Source organism: Sus scrofa, chromosome Y (assembly GCF_000003025.6).
Source record: "Sus scrofa isolate TJ Tabasco breed Duroc chromosome Y, Sscrofa11.1, whole genome shotgun sequence".
Lineage (NCBI taxonomy): Eukaryota > Metazoa > Chordata > Mammalia > Artiodactyla > Suidae > Sus > Sus scrofa.
Window position 1 is genome coordinate 9865572 of NC_010462.3, and position 25743 is coordinate 9891314.

General features: G+C 39.4%; 1 protein-coding gene across 11 annotated transcripts in view; it reads left to right on the forward strand.

Moving 5' to 3' along the window:
• Positions 8477 to 25743, forward strand: part of LOC100624329 (zinc finger X-chromosomal protein) — a 61309-nt gene continuing 44042 nt past the window's right edge. For 2 of the 11 annotated variants that reach the window (XM_021080939.1, XM_013991053.2), the window contains exon 1: positions 9014 to 9395. The gene's annotated coding sequence lies outside the window, so the exon portion shown is untranslated. Of the gene's footprint in view, positions 9396 to 9460; positions 9490 to 11698; positions 12357 to 25743 lie in introns of those variants that run through there. The other 9 variants (XM_021080933.1, XM_021080942.1, XM_021080934.1 and 6 more) reach the window with 8 other exon arrangements.

The window sequence follows — 25743 nt, forward strand, 5'->3', positions numbered from 1 at the left end:
TCTATTGGGTGACACTAATTTCTCCTGCGGCAGTGTTGGGTTTTCTTTATTCTTTCTTTCTGTTTTTTTAAGGGCCACACCCATAGCATATGGAAGTTCCCAGGTTAGGGGTTGAACGGGAGCTACCGCTGCTTGCCTTCACCATAGCCACAGCCACAGCAATGTGGGATCTGATCTGAAACGCTGGATCCTTAACCCACTGAGCAAGGCCAGGGACTGAAACCACAGTCTCATGGATACTAGTCACATTTGTTTCCACTGCGCCACAATGAGAACTCCTCAGAGTTGGTTTTTACTTAAAAGTTGACAATGGCAGATATTGTGCTGGGTGTACTATTGCAACTACTTTTTATGTTCTTGAAGCAGCAACTTTATCTATAGCTACTTCAGACCAACAAGCTGAATTGTGTGGTCTTACATAAGGACAAACCTGCCAATATTTACACTGGTAGATATACCTTTGGAGAAGTACATGATTGTGGGATCAACATAATTTCTTTCCTTACAGTGGAAGTAAAATTTCAAATGGACTCTATGTCCAAGAATTACTGAATGCCATATTTTACTTGCTGCTGTGGCTATTAAGATTCAAGGGCATTCTAAACCTGCTCTCTGGAATATAAGGTAAAGCACCTGTTGGTATTTTCATAGGGAGTGCTTTCCTTAAAGGGACCTACAGCAGCCAGGTATCGCTTATGGTTCAAAGGAATATTTCCCTAAATAATAACTTAGAAAAACTCACATGAAAAGTTTCAGAAATTGCCCTCAGAAAAAGAAAAATAGGATTGGAAATTTAACATTTGTTGATTTGATTTAAAAAAATAGAAGGCTCTATAGAATTATAGAGACATCTGTAAAATTCTCACTCCTTACCACTGTACATGCATTAAACCAGTGGTCTACTAATAAAAATGATAACATTCACAAACAAATGTTTGTGGAGAAACATTAACAAGTTCACAAAGAGTCTAGCTTACTTGTCTAATTTGTCTGAAATACAACCAAGGAGAGGAGCCTGATTATAATGCTCACAGATATTTTAACTTCCTTATTGACCACTCAAGATCTGGTAAATGGATTTTATATAACTTCCTCTATCTTGTGGAAATAAATATATTTCAGTAATGGTCTATATTTTTTTAAAATAGTGTGAAGTTTCCCCTGTAGATAGACTCCTGCCTCTTCTGTGGGAAAGATCATCTTTCCCTGGGAAACTCCTCTTGAACTTCATAGAACCAAGAAACTCATTTTACTCATTGGGTGCTGGTACAAGTCTGTGCTACTTGGCTGGCTTTGCAATAGGTATGTAGTGCCTACAACCACAACTACAATCCTTCCTTCTAGTTGAGCATACTAATGAGATTATTAAGACTCAATTGGCAAAATTTGGAGAGTCTTCTCAAATACTTTAGCCAAAAACATTGCTACAGGTCCCTTTAAAGCTCATATCAGTACCCTTGTTAGTACTCATAAACTCTAACCTTTTAAGGTAGTCACAGAGTGCATAATTCTCTTGACTTCTGCTTCTTTTGATCTACAACCAGCAAAAGCAGAAATGCTACAACACTGTGAAGGTCTAGTTGTTTCTATTTTAAAAAGCTGTGCGTTTTTCTGTCTTTCTTTCTTTTCTTTTTTTTTTTTTTTTTTTTTGTCTTTTTGCCATTTCTTGGGCTGCTCCTGCGGCATATGGAGGTTCCCTGGCTAGGGGTCTAATCGGAGCTGTAGCCGCCAGCCTACACCAGGCCACAGCAACACCTGATCCGAGCAACGCCGGATCGTTAACCCACTGAGCAAGGGCAGGGACCGAACCTGCAACTTCATGGTTCCTAGTCGGATTAGTTAACCACTGCGCCACGACGGGAACTCCCAAAAAGCTGTGTTTTTTTAGAGAAATCTTTTCACAGTGTACTCAAGGAAGGTACACACCACATCTTGCAACTTGGAGATTTTTTCCATTGGAAAAGACACCTTCAGAAAGACTCTCTTCAACTAAATGGTAAGGCCTCTATCAGGTACGTGTAAGCCATCATGTGACATCAATCTCCAGGGAATAGACCCTTGGATTCATGAGCACAAAAAAAAAAAAAGCACGATTTAAAAAAAAGAACCAAACCCTGCATACCAAATGGTGACCTGAAAGTGAGGATTTCCCAGACTCGAAGGGGATGATATCTGATGAGACAGCTTTCTGAAGACATCCAGATCAGACCTAAAGTAATTTTGCCACTAAGCCTCTGATGGTGACAGAATACTTCAGATGGTCTACAGTGTCTATGAGCTAGGTTAACGTATAAGCTTTGAATAAAAACTGGCTGAGAGTTCTTCTTCCTACCCCTCCTTGTTGCTGGAATATGACCTCAATGTTTTCCAACTGGTACCCCCTCTCTGATATTAAAAAAACAAAACAAACAAACAAACAAACAAAAACAAAAAACACCCAGAAAAGAAGTTTCCTAATGCAGAGGGTCAAAAACCACAGTAACTAGGAAAGCTGCCTCTTGATCTTCAATGTTTGGGTGAAAAATGTTGATCAAAAGAGGGAAATGTGGGAGTTCCCGTCATGGCGCAGTGGTTAACGAATCCGACTAGGAACCATGAGGTTGCGGGTTCGGTCCCTGCCCTTGCTCAGTGGGTTAAGGATCCGGCGTTGCCGTGAGCTGTGGTGTAGGTTGCAGACGCGGCTCGGATCCCGCGTTGCTGTGGCTCTGGCGTGGGCCAGTGGCTACAGCTCCGATTCAGCCCCTGGCCTGGGAACCTCCATATGCCGCGGGAGCAGCCCAAGAAATAGCAACAACAACAACAACAACAACAACAAAAGACAAAAGACAAAAAGACCAAAAAAAAAAAAAAAAAAAAAAAAGGGAAATGTGAGGAGTTCCCCTTCTGGCTCATCAGGTTAAGAACTTCATGTGGTTTCTGTGAGGATGCAGGTTTAAGGATCTGGCATTACTCCAAGCTGTGGCATAGGCTGCAGATGTGGGTTGGATCTGGTGTTGCCGTGGCTGTGGTGTAGGCTGGCATGTGTAGGTCTGATTCCACCCCTAGCCCAGGAACTCCCATATGCTGCAGGTGTGAACTTAAAAACTAAAAAAAAAAAAACGTTGGGGGGAGATGTGAAATTTTAGTAAATAGAAACTGAATAAAATGAAATTGGGAGACCAAAATGAGGAGCTCTCACATTCTGCCCAGATAGTAGTCCCAAACAGGAAGAGGAAAGAGTCCTCTTCTGTCCTGGTAAGAACTCAGCTGATGTAAAGTCACAGATTCTTTGTTTACTCTCTCTCTCTTTTTTATTCCCCTCTCTATAAAATCAATCTCCTTTTCTTGTACTGGGATTGTGTATGGCCCACTATGACTGCAGACTGTGAATAGCAGTTCTCTGCTGATCTGCAGAAAATCCCCCTATTTTCATCCCCCACCTCTGTTACATGCATAACGTCCTAGGCCAGGGGTCAAATCTGTGCCACAACTGTAACCAGAACCACAGCAGTGACAATGCCACACTAAGTCATGAGGGAATTCCTCCTCTTTTATTTTCTGTAGGAATAACTGGTAGTCTATTTGTTGTAGGTCCAAACGGGGGAACATGGGAGAGTTCCTGCTGTGGCTCGACAGGTTAAGAATCCAATGAATATCTATGAGGATGTGCATTTGATCCTTGGCCACACTCAGTGGGTTAAGGATCTGGCATTGCAGCAAGCTGCAACTCTGATTCAACACTTAGTCTGGAAACTTCCATATGCTACAGGTGCAGTCATTAAAACAAAACACTGGAGAACACTGACTAATAAAGATTTTGGGTATTGAGAAGTGGGGTGCTGCTGTAACAAATACTTAAAAATGTGAAAGTGTCTTTTGAACTGGATACTGAGTAGAAGCTAAAAAAATCTTCAAGACTAAGATAAGATTCCTATATTTTAAATCATGTGTACTTCTGGTACAATGATTTGTCATATACTGGTATTTCCTTACTGCTATCCATAAATCTATTTGAAATACAAGTGAATTCAATTTTTAAAAAGCTGCTGTAATATAGTTCACTTCATCTGTATAGTCATCTATAGAATAATCTTTCTTGAATTCTAATAAAAGTTTATCTAACAAATTAGGCCATCCTTTACTTGAATCCTATCAAAAGTTAAGTCTCTTTAAAAAAATTTTTATTGGAGTATAGTTGACTTAAAATGTATTAGTTTTAGATGTTCAGAAAAGTGAATCAGTTATGCATATATGTATGCCCATTCTTTTTTCCTGTATAGATTATTACAAACTATTGAGTAGATTTCCCTGTGCTATACAGGAGATTATCTTTATTTAATACATGTTATTATTAAATGTAATATGTTATCGTATATGTTATTCCTATCCTCCCAATTCTTCCTTTCCCCTATAATTTCCCCCCCGGTAATCCTAAGATTGGTTTTGAAAACTGTGCATTTGTTTTTATTTATATTTATAAATAGTTCTTTTGTATCATTTTTTACTAGATACTATGCATAAGTGAAGTCATATGATATTTGTCTCTTTCCAACTCTCTTTACTTAGTATGATAATTTGTAGGTCCACCCATGCTGTGCAAATGACATTATTTCATTCTTTTTTTACTGCTGAGTAGTAGTCCATTGTATATATGTACCACAACTTCTTTATAAATCCCTCTGTTGATGGTCATTTAGGTTGCTTCCATGTCTTGGCTATTGTAAATAGTGCTGCAGTGAACATTGGGTTATAAGTATGTTTTCAAATTATGGTTTTCTTTGGGTAGAGGCCCAGGAGTAGTATCTCTGTATCATATGCTAGCTCTATATTCAGTTTTTTTAAGGAAACTCCATACTATTCTCCGTAGTGTTTATAACAACCTACATTCCAACCAACAGTGTAGGAAGGTTCCCTCTTCTCCACACCCTCTCCAGGGTTTATTTTTTGTAGATTTTTTGATATGGCCTTTCTTACTTGTGTAAAGGGATACCTTATTGTACTTTTGATGTGTACTTCTCTAATAATGAGTGATGCTGGGAATTTTTTCAAATGCTTTTGGCTATCCATCTTCTTTGGGGAAATGGCTATTTAAATCTTCTGACCATTTTTTATTGAGCCGTTTGTTTTTTTGGTATGAAACTGTACATGCAATGTTTGTGTATTTTGGCGATGAATCCTTTGTTGATTTATTCCATTTCCAAAGATTTTCTCTCATTCTGTAGGGTGTCTTCTTCTTTTTTTAATTGTTTCCTCAGAAGTTCCCATCCGGGCATAGCTGAAATGAATCCGACTAGGAACCACGAGGTTGCAGGTTTGATCTGTGGCCTCTTTCAGGGGGTTAAGGATCCACTCCAATTGGACCCCTAGTCTGGGAACCTCCATATGCCACAGGTACGACACTAAAAGGACAAGACAAAAAAAAAAAATTGTTTCCTTTGCTGTGCAAAAGCATTTAAGTTTAATTAGGTCCCATTAGTTTGATTTTTATTTTTATCTCTCTAGGAGGTAGATCCAAAAAGATATTGTTGCAATTTATGCCAAAGAGATTTTTTTTTTTTTTTTTTAATTTTTAGGGCTGCATCAGGGCATACGGAGATTTCCAGGCTAGGGGTCCATTTGGAGCCACAGCTGCTGGCCTACACCACAACCACAGCTATGCAGAATTTGAGCTGCCTCTGTGACCTACACCACAGCTCATGGCAACGCTGGATCCTTAATCCACTGTGTGAGGCCAGGGATCGGACCTGAAACCTCATCGTTCCTAGCTGGATTTGTTTCCGCTGCACCCACGGCATGAACTCCTAGAGGGTGTTCTAATTTCATTCTTTTACCTTGTAGCTGTCCAGTTTCCCCAGCACTATTTTATTGAAGGGGCTGTCTTTTCTCCATTGTATATCCTTGCCTCCTTTGTTGTAGATTAATCAACCACAGGTGTTGGGTTTATTTCTGGGCTTTCTATTCTGTTCCATTGATCTTTATTTCTGTTTTTGTGCCAGTACCATACTGTTTTGATAATTGTAGCTTTGTAGTATAGTCTGAAGTCAGTGAGCCTGATTCCTCCAGTTCCATTTTTTTCTTTTTCAAGGTTGCCTTGGCTATTTGGGATCTTTTGTGTTTCCCTACAAATTTTAAAATATTTTGTTCTAGTTCTGTGAAGAATATCATTTGTAATTTGATAGGGATTGCATTGAATCTAAGCATTGCCTTGGGTGGTATAGTCATTTTGACTATATGTATTCTTCTAATCCAAGAGCATGGTATATCTTTCCTTGTATTTGTGGCATCACTGATTTCTCTTATCAGTGTCTTATAGTTTTCAGAGGATTGCTCTTTTGTCTTTTAGGTCAGTTTATTCCTAGGCATTTTATTTTCTTTCATGGCATGGTAAATGGGACTATTTCCCTAATTTCTCTTTCTGATCTTTCCTTGTGAGACTACAGAAACACAAGAGATTAAATTAAATGTATTCATTTAATTTATTTAAAAAAATTTGTTTTTTTGTCTTTTTTAGAGCTGCATCTGCGGTATATGGAGGTTCCCAGGCTAGGGGTCCAATTGGAACTGTAGCTATTGGCTTACACTAGAGTCACAGCAAAGCCAGATCTGAGCTGTGTCTGCGACCTACACCAAAGCTCATGGCAATGCTGGATCCCTAACCCACTAGGCGAGGCCAGGTGTCAGACCCGCAACCTCATGGTTCCTAGGTTGGATTCATTTCCCCTGCGCCTTGACGGGAACTCTGTATGTGTATTAATTTTATATTCTGCAACTTTACCAAACTCATTGATGAGCTCTGACAGTTTTCTGGTAATGTCATTATTAGGGTCATCTGCAAACTGATAGTTTACTTCATCTTTTCCATTTTGGGTTTCTTTCTTTTTCTTCTCTGATTGCTGCGGCTAGGATTTACAAAACTATGATGAATAATAGTGGTGAGAGTGTACATCCTTTTCTTGTTCCTTTAGCATAAATTCTTTCAGCTTTTTACAACTGAGAACGATGTTAGCTGTGGGCTTGTCATATGTGGCTTTTATACTAATGTAGGTTCTCTCTCTATGCTCACTTTCTGAAGAGTTTTTATCAAAAGTGGGTGTTGAATTTTGTCATAAGTTTTTCTGTGTCTACTGTATATTATGTATTGTCAATTTCCAGAGGCTCTTCTTAAAACATCACTATCTAAACTACTTCTCATCTTTGCAATGAGGAAATATCTTTTTATTATGTGGCCACTCTTTCCTAGTGCCTTATACGATGGTCTTACTAGCATATTTTGTAATCATGGGAGATCTAACAATAATACTGACATGGTGCTAGAGTTGTAAGGGTGATGTCAGGCCCATTCAATGTAGAGCACAATATAAAACAAGGCCTTAGAAAATATTTAAACATTTATTTTGAAATTACATTAATTATATTTGAGCTTAAGCTAGTTCTTTTTTACTTGAAAAGTATTTGTTTTATTCACCTCGTGAAATATATTCCAGCACAGACTTTTGTAATTTTCTATAAAGACATGTTGTCTTTTGTGATTTCTGAAAAAAAAAATCTAGTTACCTAGGAAAAAAAAAGCTGAAAATTGAGAGGAAGTTCTCATCAAGAGACTTCTCAGAGGTTATTTTTACTATACATTTATCTTTCCTTTTTAAAATAAAATCTCATTATATTTGATTATTTTATTTTTTGGCTTTTTAGGGCTGCACTCCCAGCATATGGAGGTTCCCAGGCTAGGGGTCTAATTGTAGCTACAGCGCTGGCCTATGCCACAGCAATACCACATCTGAGCTGAGTCTTCTAACCACGCCTCAGCTCACTGCAATGCCATATCCCCAACCCCCTGAGCAAGGCCAGGGATCAAACCTACAACCTCAGAGTTCCTAGTCAGATTGTTCCACTGTGCCACGATAGGAACTCCTATCTTTCCTTTTCTAAAGCATTTCATGATTTTAAGGTGTATGAAGGAAGAACACACATTCTGGGAGTTCTGATAGTGTGTATGATAGGAAACTAAAATATATTTGTCCTCTACATAAAAAGAGATTTGTATACCAGTATTGTATTGGTTCTCTTGCTCCCTTGCTCTCTTCTTTATATTTTGCCTAGGTCCACAGCTTGTGGAAATTTTAGTAGGAATGATGGAACCTGAACCACAGCAGTGAAAATCATGGGATCCTTAACTTGTCAAGCCACTAGTGAATTCCTTAGGTCTACAATTTTTGTATTCTTTGTAATTTAAACTGTCGTTTACTACTTAGTCATACTGAGAAAGTATAGCATGTCAGTTTCCAGATTAATGTAGATTTAAAGCCACTTTTTGCCTTTTAACTAGTATCTTTCAAAGGAAGTTTGGATCCCAAGTTCAGAATGGAGCATAGCATAGAAATTTAAAATAATGAAAGCACAAAATAATGTATTTTTGGAACTTATGTTAACTGTTTAATCAAATATATTTTCCTTTTTGTCTCTTAGACCTTTTTAACTTTTAAAGAACGGTTTATGCAGTTGCTAAAAAATAAAAAAAAATTCCCAATTCTATCTGTATATGCAGAAAAATCATTATTTATGAAATAAGTACACAAGACTTACCTTTCAGCGGGCTCCCAAATCCTCAAACACAAGCTACCTCTAATAGTCATTGTCCACCACTTTAATGTATTGCACCATTACGTTCAAAACAATTAAGGATTCCATTATTTAAAAAAAAATTAAAGTTCGTTGTAAAATAACTCTTCTTTTCCTCTCGCCCACAGCATCCTAGTGCAAGGTTATTTTCACTTTGTTTCAGATTTTTTTTTCTTTCTTCTTTAAATGAAGGCAGGTACGGAGGGGGTTACTAAAATTTCTTCTGCAGCTGCAGGGATGCAGAACACACATATACTGTAAGCAGAATTCTGACGGCTTGCAAATAACTCGAATAGGCACCTTGGTCAGGACCCGGCGCGGAGACCCACCAGGTGCAAACCGCCTCCCTCTCTGCGGGATCGACAGAACGCGGCCCCGCGCGGACTTTACGACCGAGGTAGCGGCAGTGGCGCGTGAGCGGCGGCAGCGGGCGGGAGCGGGGAGGAGGGGAAAAGAACGTTGTAACTCGGGCCGCCGGAGACCCCACCGCAGCGAGGCCAGTGGGCTTCTGGGTGGCGGGCCCTGCGCGCTTTCGGCACGAGGCGCCTCGGGATCCACGGGGCAGAGGAGGGGACCTATCTACCCTTCCGGATTTTCCTGGGTCTCTCTCCCGGGTGGTGACGTGACGTGCTGACGGCAGGCCCGTGCCGGGGAGCTGGGCCGTTTTTGTTAGCTCCGAGCTCGGCCCCTCCTCCCTCCCTCCGCCCGCCCCACCAGCCGGAGCCCGGCCCAACGCTCCAGAGAAAGGCCGGCTTGCAGCACCCGTCACCGTCGCTGACCGCCCGCACCCGGGTCTGGTGAGTCTGGGGTGCGGCCGCGGCCGTGAGGCCTGGTGCGAGCAGGGTGGCCTGATCTCGGCCTGGTGGGCGGCCTGCGTGGAGCCTTTCCGCGGTAGGCCGGGCGGTGTGGCGCGAGGCGCTGAGCAGGCCCCAAGGAGGCCGCAGTTAGGCCTGGGGAGGAGCCCGGGTGCCCCGAGCGGCGGCTGAGACAAGCTCAACAAACGGGCGGGGGTTGGGGGAGGGTCGCCCGGTGGCCTGAAAGGCGGCTAAGGGGTCTCGGGTTGGCGTAGCTGCCGGCCTGGGGCACCGAGCGGGGGTGAGGCCTGGCACATAGGCGAAGGCTGCAGGCGTAAGGTGAAGGCCGTAGGCCTGCCGGGCCGTTTTGCGCTATGTAAATATGAGCGAGCGGGGGAGGGACGGGGGACGACATGGCGGCGGACTTACGCCCGCTGCAGGGTACCATTGGGAGGGGTTGCCGGGAGGGGGAGCCGCCATCTTGAAGGCGGTGTCTGAAGAAAAAATTCCGCTACAACCCGTGAGGGGGTGTCGGAGAGGGGAAGGCGGCACCACTGGCGGATCTGGTGTGGGGCTCGTAGGCCGGGCGCGACATCCTGTGCGCGCGGAGGGGGGGGGGTGTTTCCTCCCCACAGTGGCCGTTACCCTCGCCGCCATCATGGGCGCTTGGGCTCATGGCGCTCGTAGGCAGCGCCACCTGCCTGCCTGCTGCAGCCCGGTAACTGGCTGCTGCTGCTGCTGCGTTTTTGAGCTGTCGCACTGGGTCGATCAGTGTCTTATTCCTCCGAGTTTATAATCTCCCGACATTCTTGGGGCCACTAGAGTTCCAGGCACGTGGCCTCACTATGCAAGTAGAGCCATCAGAAATATTATATTTTTACTTACGTTAAGTCATAAGGTACCTTCCATGCCTTTGTTTTCCAGGAATTTCCTCCCTATCTCAATAGGAAATATTTGGTGGGAAACAAATTCCTACAACCCGTTTGTTTTACAAGCTAAAAACTGCTCAAAAGCGGAGATAAAAACTTTAAGTCTTTTTTCCTTATGTGGAGAAACTTTTAAACCTACGTTTAAGTAATTTAGTGATCATTTTATACCGTATATTGAAAGATGGAAGTGTGGTTTCGTATCGAAGTACAGTAAAATGGGATACATTATTGATTAATTTTTGTACCTTAGTGCTGGTTAGATTTTGTCTTACTTGTAACGTGTTAAAGTACAGCCTTATTCCTTAGAGGGCTTGAGGTTATATATTATTCCGCTTTGCTGAACTCGGAAGCCTGTGTGAGATTTTGTTCCTAAAATCAGGTTAAGCCTTTCCTAAGTTCAGTTCTAGGGTTTGACAGGCATGAGAGGTTTCCATCTGGAGCTTTAGGAAAGAGTCAGGAGTAGGTAGCATTTGAAGAAGGTCCTTATTGAAAATATGTGGGATTTCATTGAATAGAAAGAGGTGGACAAAGGTTATATTGTAAGGGTGAAGTTGCTTCAGAATACAGCAGATGTTTACAGTTTCATTAAAGTGGATGGTATACGTACAGGAGTAGTGGGAAAAGACAGATTCTGAAAGTAAGTGAAGGAAGAGAGCTGTGCTTCGTATTTTTTGGAGTTCTGGGTCCAGGAAAAGTTTAACGTTGAGAAGCAATTAAAACAAGTAGTAAATTCAGCAGTATTTCATTACTATTAGAAATCGTATCAGGAGTTATTGGTGCTTTTTATTTTTATTTTTTTGGTCTGTTTAGGGCGAAACATGTGGCATATGAAATTCCCAGGCTAAGGGTAGAATCGGAGTTGAAGCTGCTGGCCTAAGCCACAGCAATGCCTGATCCAAGCCGAATCTGCAACTTATACTGCAGCTCACTGCAACCCTAGATCCTTAACCCACTGAGCGAGGCCAGGGATCAAACCTGCATTCTCATGGATACTAGTCAGATTAGTTTCTGCTGCACCACCGCATGAACTCTGTTTGCTGCTTTTTTGAATGACTCATATTTCCTTGACAGCTGCTTTTTTTTTTTTTTTTGTATCTGAAGTTCTCACGCCAAATAATTTGCTTAGAAGTTTTAAGCTTCTAACACTGAATGAAATTTTTGCTTAACCATAGTTGGAAGTAATCTAAAGGTTTGAAAAAATAGCTTTGAAGAATAATTCCTGGGAGTTCCCGTCGTGGCTTAGTGGTTAAGGAATCCAACTAGGAACCATGAGGTTGAGGGTTCCATCCTTGGCTTGCTCAGTGGGTTAAGGATCCGGCGTTGCTGTGAGCTGTGGTGTAGGCTGCAGATGCTGCTCTGATTTGACCCCTAGCCTGGGAACCTCCATGTGCCGCAGGAGCGGCCCAAGAAATGGCAAAAAGACAAAGAAAAAAAAAAAAAAAGAGTAAGTCCTGAAAAGTATGAATGGCTTTCAGGGTCTTTTCACCCTGGTGAAAGTAACCCCCTCATGAGAATAATCTAAATACTCTTCTCTAAGCCAAACTTTAAAACTTTTTTTGATGGTGGGGGCCCTGTGTAAAATCCCATGCTGGGGATCAAACCTTTGCCATAGCAGTGACCTGAGCTGCTGCAGTGACAACTTGGGATCCTTAACCTACTTCTCTACAAGGGAGCCCCTTAGCTTATATTTTGAAAATATGTGAATGTCCAACATGCACATTTCAGAAAACATGTTTCAACAGTGATGTTCCATGAGTAAGAGTCTCATGAGGGTTGTGTTTAGAAAACTTTTAGAAACTGGATTGAAGGAGACAGATGAAAAGCAAATTGCTAATTCAACTTAGTTTGAAATGTTAAGGGTAAACAAAATGTAGAAGAAGTTGCTTTATATTTTGACAGCTGGGAAAGACAAAGAGTACTAAGAAGATAGAATTGTGTGCTGCTCAGTAAAGCAGCAGCGTATGTTCCAGTACAGCAACAATGGATGTTCAAGATTAAGATTATGTTAGACTCAGGTGTGTAATTAAGAAGACAGGTAAGTGTATAATGTTAAAGCATCTCCATTAGAAACAGCGAAGCATAAAATGTTTTTTGTGAACGGATAGATCTTAACTATAGGTATAATACTTTATTAGCCTGTTAGTTTTTATTTTGTGTATTTTTTAAGTAGATGCAGTTTTTCTATTCCGAAAACCATACAGTGCTTTTTGTAAATGCTTTCTGTGACCCTTTTTATGTTTGTATTTTCACTAATTAAGCCTTTTTGTGTTATTTGTGTTTGCAAGTACAATTACAAACCTTTTTACATTTTTCAATTTTAATTTTTATTCTTTGTCTTTTTAGGGCCACAGCCATGGCATATGGACGTTCCCAGGCTAGAGGTTGAATTGGAGCTGCAGCTGCTGGCCCACACCACAGTCATAGCAACCTGAGATACGAGCCTTGTCTGTAACCCATAGGTAATGGCAGTGCTGTGATCCTCAATACACTCAGCAGGGCCAGTGATCACATCTGCATCTTCATGGACAGTAATCAGGCCCATCAACTGATGAAGCACAACCAGATCTCCACAAATCCTTTTTTTAAAAAATTCTCTTCTCAACCCCAGTCTTTGAAGTCTTTTATTCTTTTACTAAGAAAGGTAGATGATAATCTGATGTAAATGTTTGTTTTCTTCATTTTCATGCTTTCCCTCTTCCTAGCTAGGCTTTCCTCCATTTTCTTTTGCTGCAGTGTTCTAAGCCCTAAGTTCTGCATAAGCACTTCCCTGACAGTCTGCTGGCTTATCTCTCTCTCATTATAATTAACTTAGATTCTCTAATCTTATAGAAATCACCACTGTTTTTGTTTTTATTTCACTTATTTCTATTTACTATGTCCCAAATCATGAAACTGTTCCACAGCATGTTACGTGATGTGTCACGTAAAAAGTAAGTGTTTCTGAAACCCTGCCTTCTCTGTTTTCTGTGATTCTATTCATAAACTAAATGTAGACTTTTTCTTGAGGTCAGTGCTTTATCCTTTTATCTCCATTCTTATCCCTGGCTTCGCTGTCCCAAGTTATGCCCACCTTCTTGTCTAAATTTCTCATCTAGCATTTCTAGTTGCCTACTGAACAAGTTAGCTGCCTTCTTGATACTCCATTCTCAGTATGGCTGAAATAAAACGTGTCTGATACATTTAGATGCCCAGTAATTTGAACTGGTAATTTGTTTATCTCTCTAGAGTCCTTAAAACCCCTTTTGCTTCCTTCTTGATTTCTTTCTGTTTATAACTTATTTTCCTAGGCCAGTTTTTTTTTTTTTTTTTTTAATAAGGCAACTTATTTTATCAGAAAGTGTTTATGAAAAGGCAGGTTTTTTTGTTTTTGTTTTTTTTGGCCTTTTCTAGGGCTGCATCCATAGCATATGGAGGTTTCCAGGCTAGGGGTCTAATCAGAGCTGAAGCCCCTGGCCTATGCCAGACCACAGCAACGTGTGGTATCTGAGCCGAGTCTTCGACGTACACCACAGTTCACAGCAACTGGGGAACCTTAACCCACCGAGCAAGGCCAGGGATCGAACCCGAAACTTCCTGGTTCCTCGTCGGATTTTTTAACTACTGTGCCACGGTGGGAACTCCAGGTCATTCTTTCTTTGTCACATAGAATAATATAGAGATCTTTAATTTAGTGTTGAATCTATTCTGTTCTAACTCTAATTTATATTTTGTCTTCTTTGAAGTCCTATTAAGGGGAGTCAGTTTCTCATCCTGCTTTGTCAGCCGAACAAATTATCTGCCACATGGGACATTGTTTCTTAAAAAATATTATTTAAAGATTGAATGCAGAGATTTATATGGAGTTGAATACCTTTTCAGTTGAAATTAAGTAACTGAATTCATCTGGCAGGGATGTGGACAGCCCATATTCTTACCACATTTTTCAGAGCAATGTTTTACAAAATGTAGGTCTTTTATTTCTATATATCATAAAATAAAGAAGAGTTGCTGGGTTAGAACCTGGCTAATTGAAATAGGAATTTTAATCAGGGAGACCTACCAAAGAATCTGCAGTCTTGAAGACTTAAAAAATGTAGTAGCAAAGTTAATGTAGTAAACATTTAAGTTATAAAATGTGTCATGATTACTGGAAAATGAGTACCACCTAGATACAAGAAATTAAATTGTAATGTTTTACTTTATATTTGCTTCCTATTTTACTTAAATGAAATCCTTTTAAAGGATACATGTTTCCCTCACTCAGTCTCAGTTTTTCCCCAGAAGTAACAGTGTACTCAGCTGTCTGTACTAAAAATAATCTGATTTACCAAGATACATTGCCTTAAATGTATCATTTAATATTTTTTTCACTCAGCTGACAGTTTTCACTCAACTGAGTGTTGGTTTTTGAAAACAAATCACCTTACGCAGAGATGTAGATTAGTGTTTTCTAAAAATGTGGCTCAGGAATCCCTGGGGACCTTTTCAGGATGTCTTGAGGGGAAAACTATGCATTTTCAAAAATAATAGTAAAAATACTTCTCTTTTTTCTTACATTCTTCCATAAATAGCGTGTAGTATAATGTGGTGTGTAATATTTCCAAAAAAAAAAAAAAAAAAAAAGCAGCTTCAGATAGGGGAATAAAGCAGAAAAGCTTTTCAGCAACACATTCGATTTGCAAAAAATTAAAAAAAAATTTTTTTGGCTACACATATGACCTGCAAAAGCTCCCAGGCCAGGAATCAAACCCAAGCTATAGCAGTGACCCAAGCTGTAACAGTGCCAGTGCTGGATCTTAACCCACTATGCCACAGGAGAATTCCCCCCAAAATGCAATTTTTAGTTTGGAAAATACTTTATGCAAATATTATGTTAGTGTCAATGAGTTACAGACTAGTTTTAAATGGAAGTATTAAGTGTTCTTAAAATTGTGCAGCTTTAATTTTTCCTTGTTTTTAATTATATACACCCATATGCACAAATGCATATATGTATGTATATATGTGTGTGTGTGTGTGTGTGTGTGTGTGTGTGTGTGTGTGTGTGTGTTAACTGTTAGCAGTGGTTTATAGTTAGATATTTACAGGGCCACAATCTAAAATGTGTTTCTTTTGGAGTTTCCATTGTAGCTCAATGGTTGGTGAGCCTGACTAGTAGCCCTGAGGATGTGTGTTTGATCCCTGGCCTCACTCACTGGCCTTGCTCAGTGGGTTGAGGACCTGGTGTTGCTGTGAGCTGTGGTGTAGGTTGCAGATGCGGCTGGGATCCAGCATTGCTGTAGCTGTGGCAAAGGCTGGCAGTTTCAGCACTGATTCCATCCTTGGCCTGGGAACCTCCATATGCTCTGGGCGTGACCCTAAAAAGACCAAAACAACAACAAACAAACAAAAAAAGTGTTTCTTTTTAATAGCTTAGATTCAGAAAAAGCTCGACTCTTTGCACTACAGCATGCTTATTGTCTCTATATAATTTTGTGAATGGTAATTATCATGGTGTAATTTTATATACAAAAACTCTGAGGTCCTCAAATTTTAAAAATCATACAGGAATCCTGAGGTAAATGAGAAGTTACTAATCTAATTCACTCATTATTTAACTTGTATTTTAGTAGTTAAATAAATAGGCTGTGGCTTATTTATTCATTAATAGCTGTAGTTAGATTTCAAGTTGTTTGAAGACAGTGCTACCCTGAAAATCTTTGCACATGATTCTTCTTTGGATTTATGATATGAAAGAATTGGTACATGAAGTATATGTGCATTGTAAGTGTTACTGGGAATTGAGGAATTCTTTCCACAGTGGTTGTATTTATTTGATACTAAGTTGACTGTGGGCTTCTGGTCCTTCATATTGTTACCAAAGATTTAAGAATTTAATTTCTTTGAGTCTTAAGGGATTAAATATTTTCTGATTGTAGCTTTAACTTTGCATTGATCAGAATATGTGAGATGAAGCCTTTTTTTAATTAACCATATATTTATTGGCTCTCCTGTGAATTGCTTATTCTTACTCTTTTTTTTTTCCTTTTTGGGGCGGCACATGGAGATTCCCAGGCTAGGGGTCCAATCCGAGCTACAGCTTTTAGCCTACAGCACAGCCACAGCAATGCCAGATATGAGCCCCCTCTGTGACCTACTCCACAGGTCACGGCAACACCAGATCCTTAACTCACTGAGCAAGGCCAGGGATCGAACCCACAACCTCATGGTTCCTAGTTGGATTTGTTTCTGCTGCGCCACTATAGGAACTCTGCTTATTCTTATTCTTGATGCATTTTTCTTTTTTCCCTCTCCAGTTTTATTGAGATATGATTGATATACAACATTGTAACAGTTTAAGGTATACTGTACAATGATTTGACTTATAAACCTCATGAAACTTATCACAGTAAGTTTAGTGTACATCAGTCACCTCATAGATATAAAATTATGCAAGCGGAAAAAAAGTATTTTTCCTTGTGATGAGAACTTTGAGGATCTAGTCTCTTAACAGACTTTGATGTGTAACATATAGCAGTGCTAATTATATTTATCATATTATACATTGCTTCCTTGATACTTATTTATCTTGTAACCTGAAGTTTGTACTTTTTGACTGCCCTCATCCAATTATCCCTCCCTATACCTCACCACTGGTAAACACAAGTTTTATCTCTTTTTCTGTTTCTTTGTAATTGATGTACCGCACTGTTACTCCCCTCGGCAGACTCCCCTCAGCGATTCAGTATATCTATACATTTCAGTGTGATCACCACAGGGTCTGGTTATAATATGCCACTATACAAAAATATTGCTTAGTTATCGACTGTATTCCTCACACTGTATATTCATACCCATGACTTAACTTACTTTGCAGCTGAAAGTTTGTACTTCTAATCTCCCTCACCTTTTTCTTTCCCCTTCCTCCTACCCTCTGACAACTACCTCTTTGTTCTTTGTATCTTTTACTCTGTTTCTGTTTTATGTCTGCTAACTTTTTTTTTTTAGATTCCACATGTAAGTGATAGCATAGAAGTAATTGTCTTTATCTGACTTATTTCACTAAGCATAATACTCACTAGGTCCATCCATGTTGCTGCAAATGTCATTATTTCATTCTTTTTATGGCTGAGTAATATTCCATTGTATATATACATATATGTAAATACATTGTATATATACTTTATCCATTCATCTGAATGGTGCACTTAGATTGCTTTCATATATTGGCTATTGTAAACAATGCTGCAATGAACACAGAAACACATCTATCTTCTTTAATTAGTGTCTGTGTTTTATTTGGATAAATACCTAGGAATGTAGCCTATGTTCTTTTTTTTTTGTCCTTTTAGGGCTGTACCCACAGCATATGGAGGTTCACAGGGTAGGGGTTGAATTGAATTGGAGCTGTGGCTGGCTGTGCCACAGTCTCGTTTCCCACCTACACAACAGCTCACAGCTACACTGGATCCTTAATCCACCAAGCAAGGCTGGGGACCTCACCTGCATCGTCATGGATGCTAGTCAGATTTGTTTCTGCTGAGCCGTGATGGGAGCTACTATTTCTAATTTTTTTGAGGAATCTTTTTTTTTTTTTTTTTTTCCTGTAGTGGCCTACCAATTTACATTCCCACAACAGTGTTCAAGAAATCCTTTTTTCTTCACATCCTTGGCAACACTTGTAATTTGTTGTGTTTTGGATAATAGCCCTTCTGACAGATGTGATGTGATAATTCATCATGACTTTGATTTGTGTTTTCCTAATAACTAGCAATGTTGAATATCTCTCCATGTGTCTTTTGGCTATCTGTATATGTTCTTGGGAAAATGCCTATTCAGATTTTCTGCCTTTTTGTTCTTTGGGTAAGTTTTTTTTTTAAGTTGAATTTTGTGACTTTTTATGTTTTGGATGTTAACCCTTTATCAGATATATCCTTTGCAAATATCTTCTCCCATGCAGTTGGTGGACTTTTTATTTTGTTGATATTTTCCTTTGCTGTGCAAAAGGTTTTTAGTTAGATGTAGACCCACATTTCTTTTTTGTTTCCTTTTTGAAAAAGAGACATGGGTAAAGAAAATACTTCTAGTATTAATGTCAGAGAGCTTAATGTGTATGTTTTCTTCTAGAATTTTTATGATTTCAGACCTTACATTTATATTTTTGTACATGATATGAGAGTTGTCTGGTTTGATTCTTTTGTATGTACCGGTCCAGTTTTTTTTTTTTTTTTGTCTTTTTGCCTTTTCTAGGACCACTTCCCTTGGCATATGGTGGTTCCCAGGCTAGGGATCCAATCGGAGCTGTAGTCTTCAGCCTACACCAGAGCCACAGCAACATGGCATCCAAGCTGCGTCTGTAACCTACACAGCAGTTCATGGCAATACCGGATACCTAACCCACTGAGCAAGGCCAGGGATCGAACCCGCGACCTCATGGTTCCTAGTTGGATTCGTTAACCACTGAGCCACAACGGGAACTCCGTACCTGTCCAGTTTTTTCAACATCATTTATTAAAGGGGGTTAAGTTCTCATCTGGCTCGTCAGGTTAAGGATCTGGCATTGTCACTAGTGGTCTGATCACAGCTGTGGTGTTGGTTCCATCCTTGGCCCAGGAACTTTTGCATGCTGCTAGTGCAGCCAAAATAAATAAATAAATAAATAAGAGTCTCTCTTTCTCCTGTTGTATTATTCTTGCCTCCTTTATTATTGATTAATTATTCATATAAGCATAAGCATTTCCTTTCTAAGTAACTTGTTACTTCTAATATTGTTTTTGATTTTAAGTTTTACAATTTAAATTACAGTGTGTCTTTAATTACAGTGTTCCTCTTTGGGTTTATTAGGTATGGGACTGTCTGTGCTTCCTGGACTTATACCGTGTCTGTTTATTTCCCTATTGGTAAAAGTTTTTAGCTTTTAGGTCTTCAGATATTTTTTCAGCCATTTTCTTTATCTCTTCTCCTTCAGGAACCTCTAATGTAAATATTAATGTATTTGAAGTTGTTCCTTAGGTCTTTTAAATTGTCCTTATTTATTTTGATTTCTTTTTTTCTGTTCGACATCAGTAATTTCCACTCCTATTTTCCAGCTCACTGATCTGTTCCTTTGTATGATTTAGTCTACTCTTGATTCCCTTTTGTGTACTTTTTCCCCCCCGCAATTATTGTATTCTCCACCTCTGTTTGGTTGTTCTGTTTTCTAACTCTTTGTTAAAAGGTTGTAATTCTTACTGTGTTCATCCAGTATTCTCCAAGGTTGTTACTATTATTTTTTGGCTGTGTCCATGGCATGTGGAAGTTCCTAGGCCAGAGACTGAACTTAAGCTACTGCAGTGACCTAAGCCACAGCAGTTAAAACACCCAGCCTTAATCCTCTGTGCCACCAGGGGACTCCTCCCAAGTTCTTTGATTATCTCTGTGATCATTGCCTTGAACTCTTTATTGAGTAGATTTCCTCTCTCCACTTTATTTCCTCTGGGGCTTTATCTTCTTCCTTCATTTGGAGTATTTTCCTCTGTTGCCTTATTTTGCCTAATTTGCTGTTTTTATTTCTATGTATATGGTAGTTTGGTTTATGTTTCTTGACCTTGGAGGATCTTGGCCTCTGTGGGAGATAGCCTGTGGGTTGCAGCAGCACACTTCCCTCTGTTTACCAGAGCTGTATGGTCTGAGCATGCCCTTTGGATTGCCTAGGTCCTTTTCTTGTGACTACTGTGAGTGGTCTCATAGGCATGGCTGACTTCATGTCCAGTTGGTTGCCAGGCCCTGCCTTGCATAGAGGTTACTGGCTTCTGGTGGAAGGGTCTGGTTTACAGGGCAGCTGACTGTGAAGCATCAGTGGGTCTTGGGACTGGTGTTGGCCCAGTGGTGGTCATAGTAGAGTCCTATGGTTTCTGGCTGCAGGGCCCTGAGTGTCTTGAAGTTGGGATGGCCAGCTGGTGGGTGAGACCTGGTTCCAGTGGCCAGGATCCCTGGGGTTCCCTGATTAGGTAGTCCTGTAACTAGTTCATTTTTATGTGAGGTCAGGTAACAGGGCATCTGTGGGCTCAGGCTCAGAGACTTTAAAGCAGCAGGCCTCTTTGGTGGGTGGGGTGTGTCCTGTCCTGGCTAGTTGCTTGGGAGTTTGATCAGTGGTGCTGACAGGCCACTGTGAGCAAGGTAGGTCCCAGTGCTAATAAACTTGAAGGAGGATTCCAAGTGATCCTTGTCATAGCAACATCTGTATGACAGAGTAAGAGCCCCAAAATGTCTGCCTCAACCAGAGACTATATCCCCAGGTTGAGTTCCAGTTGCCTCCTTTCTCTCTAGGAGGGGCTCTTCAGTATCAGTATGTGGGTCTGATCCAGATGCCTTTCAGATTGCTGCTTCTGCCTGTGTCGTTTAATATTGGAGTTTATTTCCCAGAGCCCTCTGGGTCTCCTGTAAGAAAGCCCTACTGGCCTTTGAATTCACACATATGGGGTACTGCCAATGCAAGAGCCTCCGGTTGTGGAGCCTGTTGTGGTGCCTGAATTCTTTGCTCTCAGGGAGAACCTTTGCAATTGTGATTATGTACCCATGTGTGAGTCACCCAGCCAATGGTATTTGTAGGTCTTAACTGCATTGCATCTCTCCCCCTCCTTCCTGTCTCATTGTGGTTCCTTTTTTATATCTCTAGTTGTGGAAGATTCTTTCTGCTAGTCTCCTGGTTTTTCACATCAATGCTTGCACTGTAGATAGTTGTAGTTTTGGTGTACCTGTGAGAGGAGGTGAGGTCAGGATTTCTTACACCTCCATCTTGGCCACTTTCCACTGACCCTTTTTTTCTGTTGCTGTTGCTTTTCTTATTTATTTGTAGGTATTATTTTTACATTTTGTATAAAAGTGGTTTGCTGATTATTTATGTACTCCAAATACCCTCTCAGTCTCTCACAGACAAATCACAGACTGAGATACTTTACCTTCGTTTCTGTCATATTTTGATCAGTGGAACTAATGTGACTTTTTTTTTTAGTCTTCACAAATAGCTTTTTTGTTTTTTTTTTCCTCTTTTCTTTGTTCAGAGCCTGAAACATATTCAAGTTCCTGCGGTAGGGGTGGAATCAGAGCACAGCTGTAGGTTTACACCATAGCCACAGCAGCGAAAGATCCAAGCCACATCTGTGACCTGTGCTGCAGCTTTTGGCAGCGCCAGATCCTTAACTCACTGAGTGAGACCAGGGATCAGCTCTGCATCCTCATGGATATATTCATATTTTTAACTCGCTGAGCCATAATGGGAACTCCGAGAATTTCTTGAAGACACAAAAAACAAACCAGACGTTCTATTGTGGCTCAATGGGTTAAGAATTCAGCCAGTATTCATAAGGATGTAGGTTCTATCCCTGGCCTTGTTCATTGGTTTTGGATCCAGTGTTGCTGTAGCTGACAGCTGCAGCTCAGTTCAGCCCCTAGCCTGGGAACTTCCACATGCCTAAAGAAAGAAAAAAAAAGAAAACAGAAATTCTCTCCCTACCACCTGTATAGTCTGAATTAAAAAAAAAAAATACAGATTTTAAATTTGCTCTTTTATATGTTAGTTATTAGTCCCTCTGGATTTTTTCTGTATTTTTGTTGTAGAATTGTACTTTTCTCTTTTTACAGGTAAGTTTATTGACAGACGTAGCCTTTCTCCCCCTGCTTCATGTTTAATTCATGATGTATTTTGAATTCTTTTATGTACCAGTGTATTTTCTCTGTTTTAAAACCTTAATGTATATTCTCTGCTTTAGACTTTTCTCTTTTAGCTTATTTTATTTACTTATTTTATCATTATTGTTTACTTATGTATTTTTTGGCCACACCTGCAGCATATGGAAGTTCCCAGGCTAGGTGTCAAGTCGGAGTTAGAGCTGTGCCTATGCCACACCCATGGCAGTATAGATGCTTAACCTACTGAGTGAGGCTAGGGATTGAACTCACGTCTTCATAGATACTCTGTCATTTCTTAAGCCCCTGGGCCACAGTGGGAACTCCCTTCTTTAGCTTGTTTTAGATTTTATCTAAAAAAATTATAGGAAAAATACTAGATTTTTGAGTTTGCATTGAGTTCATAAAATGTATGGACCTATAGATTATGCTTTTTTATTTTTATTTTTTTACTTTTTGTCTGCACACACCTTTGGAATTTGGAAGTTCCTGGGCTAGGGATCACACCCCTACCATAACAGTGACAATATTGAATTCTTAACCCTAGGCCACCAGGGAACTCCTATATATCTGCTTTTAATGAATGTTGTGTGTTTGTTAACTTTTGTGGGCTTTTTTATGTCTTTTCTCCATTATCTTCTAATTTTCTAACATCTAATTTTCTCCATTATTGTCTTTGCCCTTGTTGTCAAACACTTACTTTGTGCTAGCACTGTAATTCAGACATTACTGTTATAATAACCTTTATATATATTAACTTCCTGTGAAATACATATTATTTTATGTTCTAATTTTGATATGAAACTTTCAAATCCAGAGGATTGAAATCCTTAATCTTCTGGGTTTCAAACTTACTGATAGAATTTTAATTTTACCACCTGGCTCCAGAATTTTAATTTTACTGTATAACATAGGTATATGGTATACCTATGCCATACTCTGTGTTGCTTTTCATAGAAATCTTGCAGAATTTGTTAATTGTGTTGTATTATATTGTGTCATTTTTGTGGAGATAGTGAATAGCAATGTTTTAAAAGTTAGTAATTTCCAGTTATAGTAGACTCTGTTGACTTGCAAAAATTTATTATGCACCCTTGCATTATTAAATGCATGACATATATTAATGGATTCTGAGGTGTACTTCCCCCTTTTGTATATTAACAAGTCTGAAATTGAAATGTATTTTACGTTAGCAGGGTCCTGTAATCAACGCTATTCAGACAGTAGACACGGTCTATTTATCACAAACTGTAATATTCACTAACTGTTCACTATTCCTTCAAATGAATTACAGTCATTATTGAATGGTACATATGTTGCTAATGCTTTTCAGATAGTACCACTAAAAGAATAAATTGCCATTGGAAGAAGGGAAAGAAGTTGAAAAGCAATCAAATCCTGATTTGATGGATTCATAATCCAGTGATAGCAAATGTTGTATATTTTGTCTTTTTATTGCAGAATTTCCAACTTTGAACAAAAGGTGCTTAACTTATTTGAGCAAAAATGAAATAGTAACTTTAGGGAGTTCCTGTCGTGGCTCAGTGGTTAACAAATCCGACTAGGAACCATGAGGTTGAGGGTTCCATCTCTGGCCTTATTCGGTGGGTTAAGGATCTGGTGTTGCCATGAGCTGTGGTGTAGGTTGCAGATGTGGCTTGTATCTGGCATTGCTGTGGCTCTGGTGTAGGCTGGTGACTACAGCTCCAACTCGACCCCTAGCCTGGGAACCTCCATATTCCATGGGAGCTGCTTAAGAAATGGCAAAAATAAAACAAAACAAAAAAGAAATAGTAACTTTAATCAAAATATAAAGTTCTAGTGTCACAGTTTGTGAAGAAGGTGTCAGTGACTTGAAAGAAGATTCCGCTAATTAAGGGATGATTCATCAACAGTCTTATTGTTGGGCAGACACTATTGTTAGACATGGATATTGAATATCTTTGAGCAGAAAATAGAACCAGAATGGTTGAATGTAATCTGAAGAAAATTTAATACAATAAGCCAGTTTATTGCAGTTATTTATCTTTTTTCTTTTTCTTTTGGCCGCACCTGTGACATACAGAAGTCCCTCGGCCGGGGATTGAATCCAAGCCACATCTGTGACCTGCACACAGCTGCTGCAATGCTGGATCCTTAATCTCTATGCCAGGCTGGGGATCAAACCCAGCCATCCACAGACACAATGTTGGCTGGATCCTTAACCTACTATACTGTAGCAGGAACTCCAGATTTTTTTTATTCATATATATATGTTATATGTACTTATACATATGTACGCACATATGCATATATATTTGAAATCCAGTATGTAATTTAAAATTCTAAATGATAATTATTTTATTTAGCAGTAGCTTTTCTTAGTGGTATATGAAGTAATGGTTTAACTAATAATTGGGAGCATCTCTTCTGTGAAATCCAGTAGTAGTATTGGTTAATGATCCTTTTGTATTTTCTCTGTGAGTGATAATACTAGATTTATTTTATAATGATCTAGATACTTTAAAGAAGTGCTTCCAGTTTTTTATCTTTAAATATTGATACTGTAGTGTTCTCTTAGGAGATATTTTTCAAGTTCTCTTCTTTTACAGTTTAAAAGTTTTTTTTTTTTTTCACAAGGAGGTGTTGAATTTGAGGCATTCCTCAAATTTTATTGATGGATTTCCTAATTTTATTTATTTATTTATTTATTTATATGTCTTTTTAGGGCCATACCCCTGGCAGACGGACATTCCCAGGCTAGGGGTGGTACCTCTGGACTGCACCATAGCTATAGCAACATCAGATCTGAGCCACGTCTGTGACCTATGCCATGGCCCACGGCAACGCCGTAATCTTAACCCACTGAGCAAAGCCAGGGGTTGAACCTGTGTCCTTACAGATGCTAGTCAGATTTGTTTCTGCTGAGCCATGATGGGAACTCCAGATTTTCTAAAGGTAAATTCTCCTTGAATCTTCTGGATATTTATTGTGTATATCTCCTTGTGCTATAATGTGTCATTTATTTTTCTCAAGGTCTTTTTAAACATTAGCTTATGTAGTACTTATTTGGGCTTTAACGGTAAACATTTTTAACTTGATTTCAGGCAATAAAGGTTTTTAAAAAATTTTTCTATTCAAGTTTAGTCGATTTACAGTGCTCTATCATTTTTTGCTATACCACAAAGTGATCCAATTATACATATGTGTGTGTATATATATAAATTTACACACATTCTTTTTTTTCATGTTATCTTCCATCATACTCTATCACAAGTGATTGGATGTAGTTCCCTTTACTATACAGCAAGACCCATTGCTGGTCCATTCTACGTGTAATAGTTTGCATCTACTAACCCTAAACTCCCAGTCCATCCCACTACTCCCCCCTTGGCAACCGCAAATATGTTCTCTGTGTCTGTGAATCTATTTCTCTTCTGTAGATAGGTTCATCTGTGCCATGTTTTAACTTTGTAAGTTAAATCTTATGATAATTGTCTTCTCTTTCTGACTTCATTTAGTATGATAATCTCTATTAACATCAGTGTTGCTGCAAGTGGCATTATTTTGTTTTTTTTATTTTTATTTTTTAAAGATTTTTCGTTTTTTCCATTGTAATTGATTAATGTTCTGTCAATTTCTGCTGTATTGCAAAGTGACCCAGTCGTATGTATATATATACGTCATTTTTCTCATATTGTCCATCATGTTCTATCACGAGTGACTAGGTATAGTTCTTTGTGCTATACAGCAGGATCCCACCACCTATCTACTGCAAATGCAACAGTCTGCATCCAGCAAACCCCAAACTCCAAGTC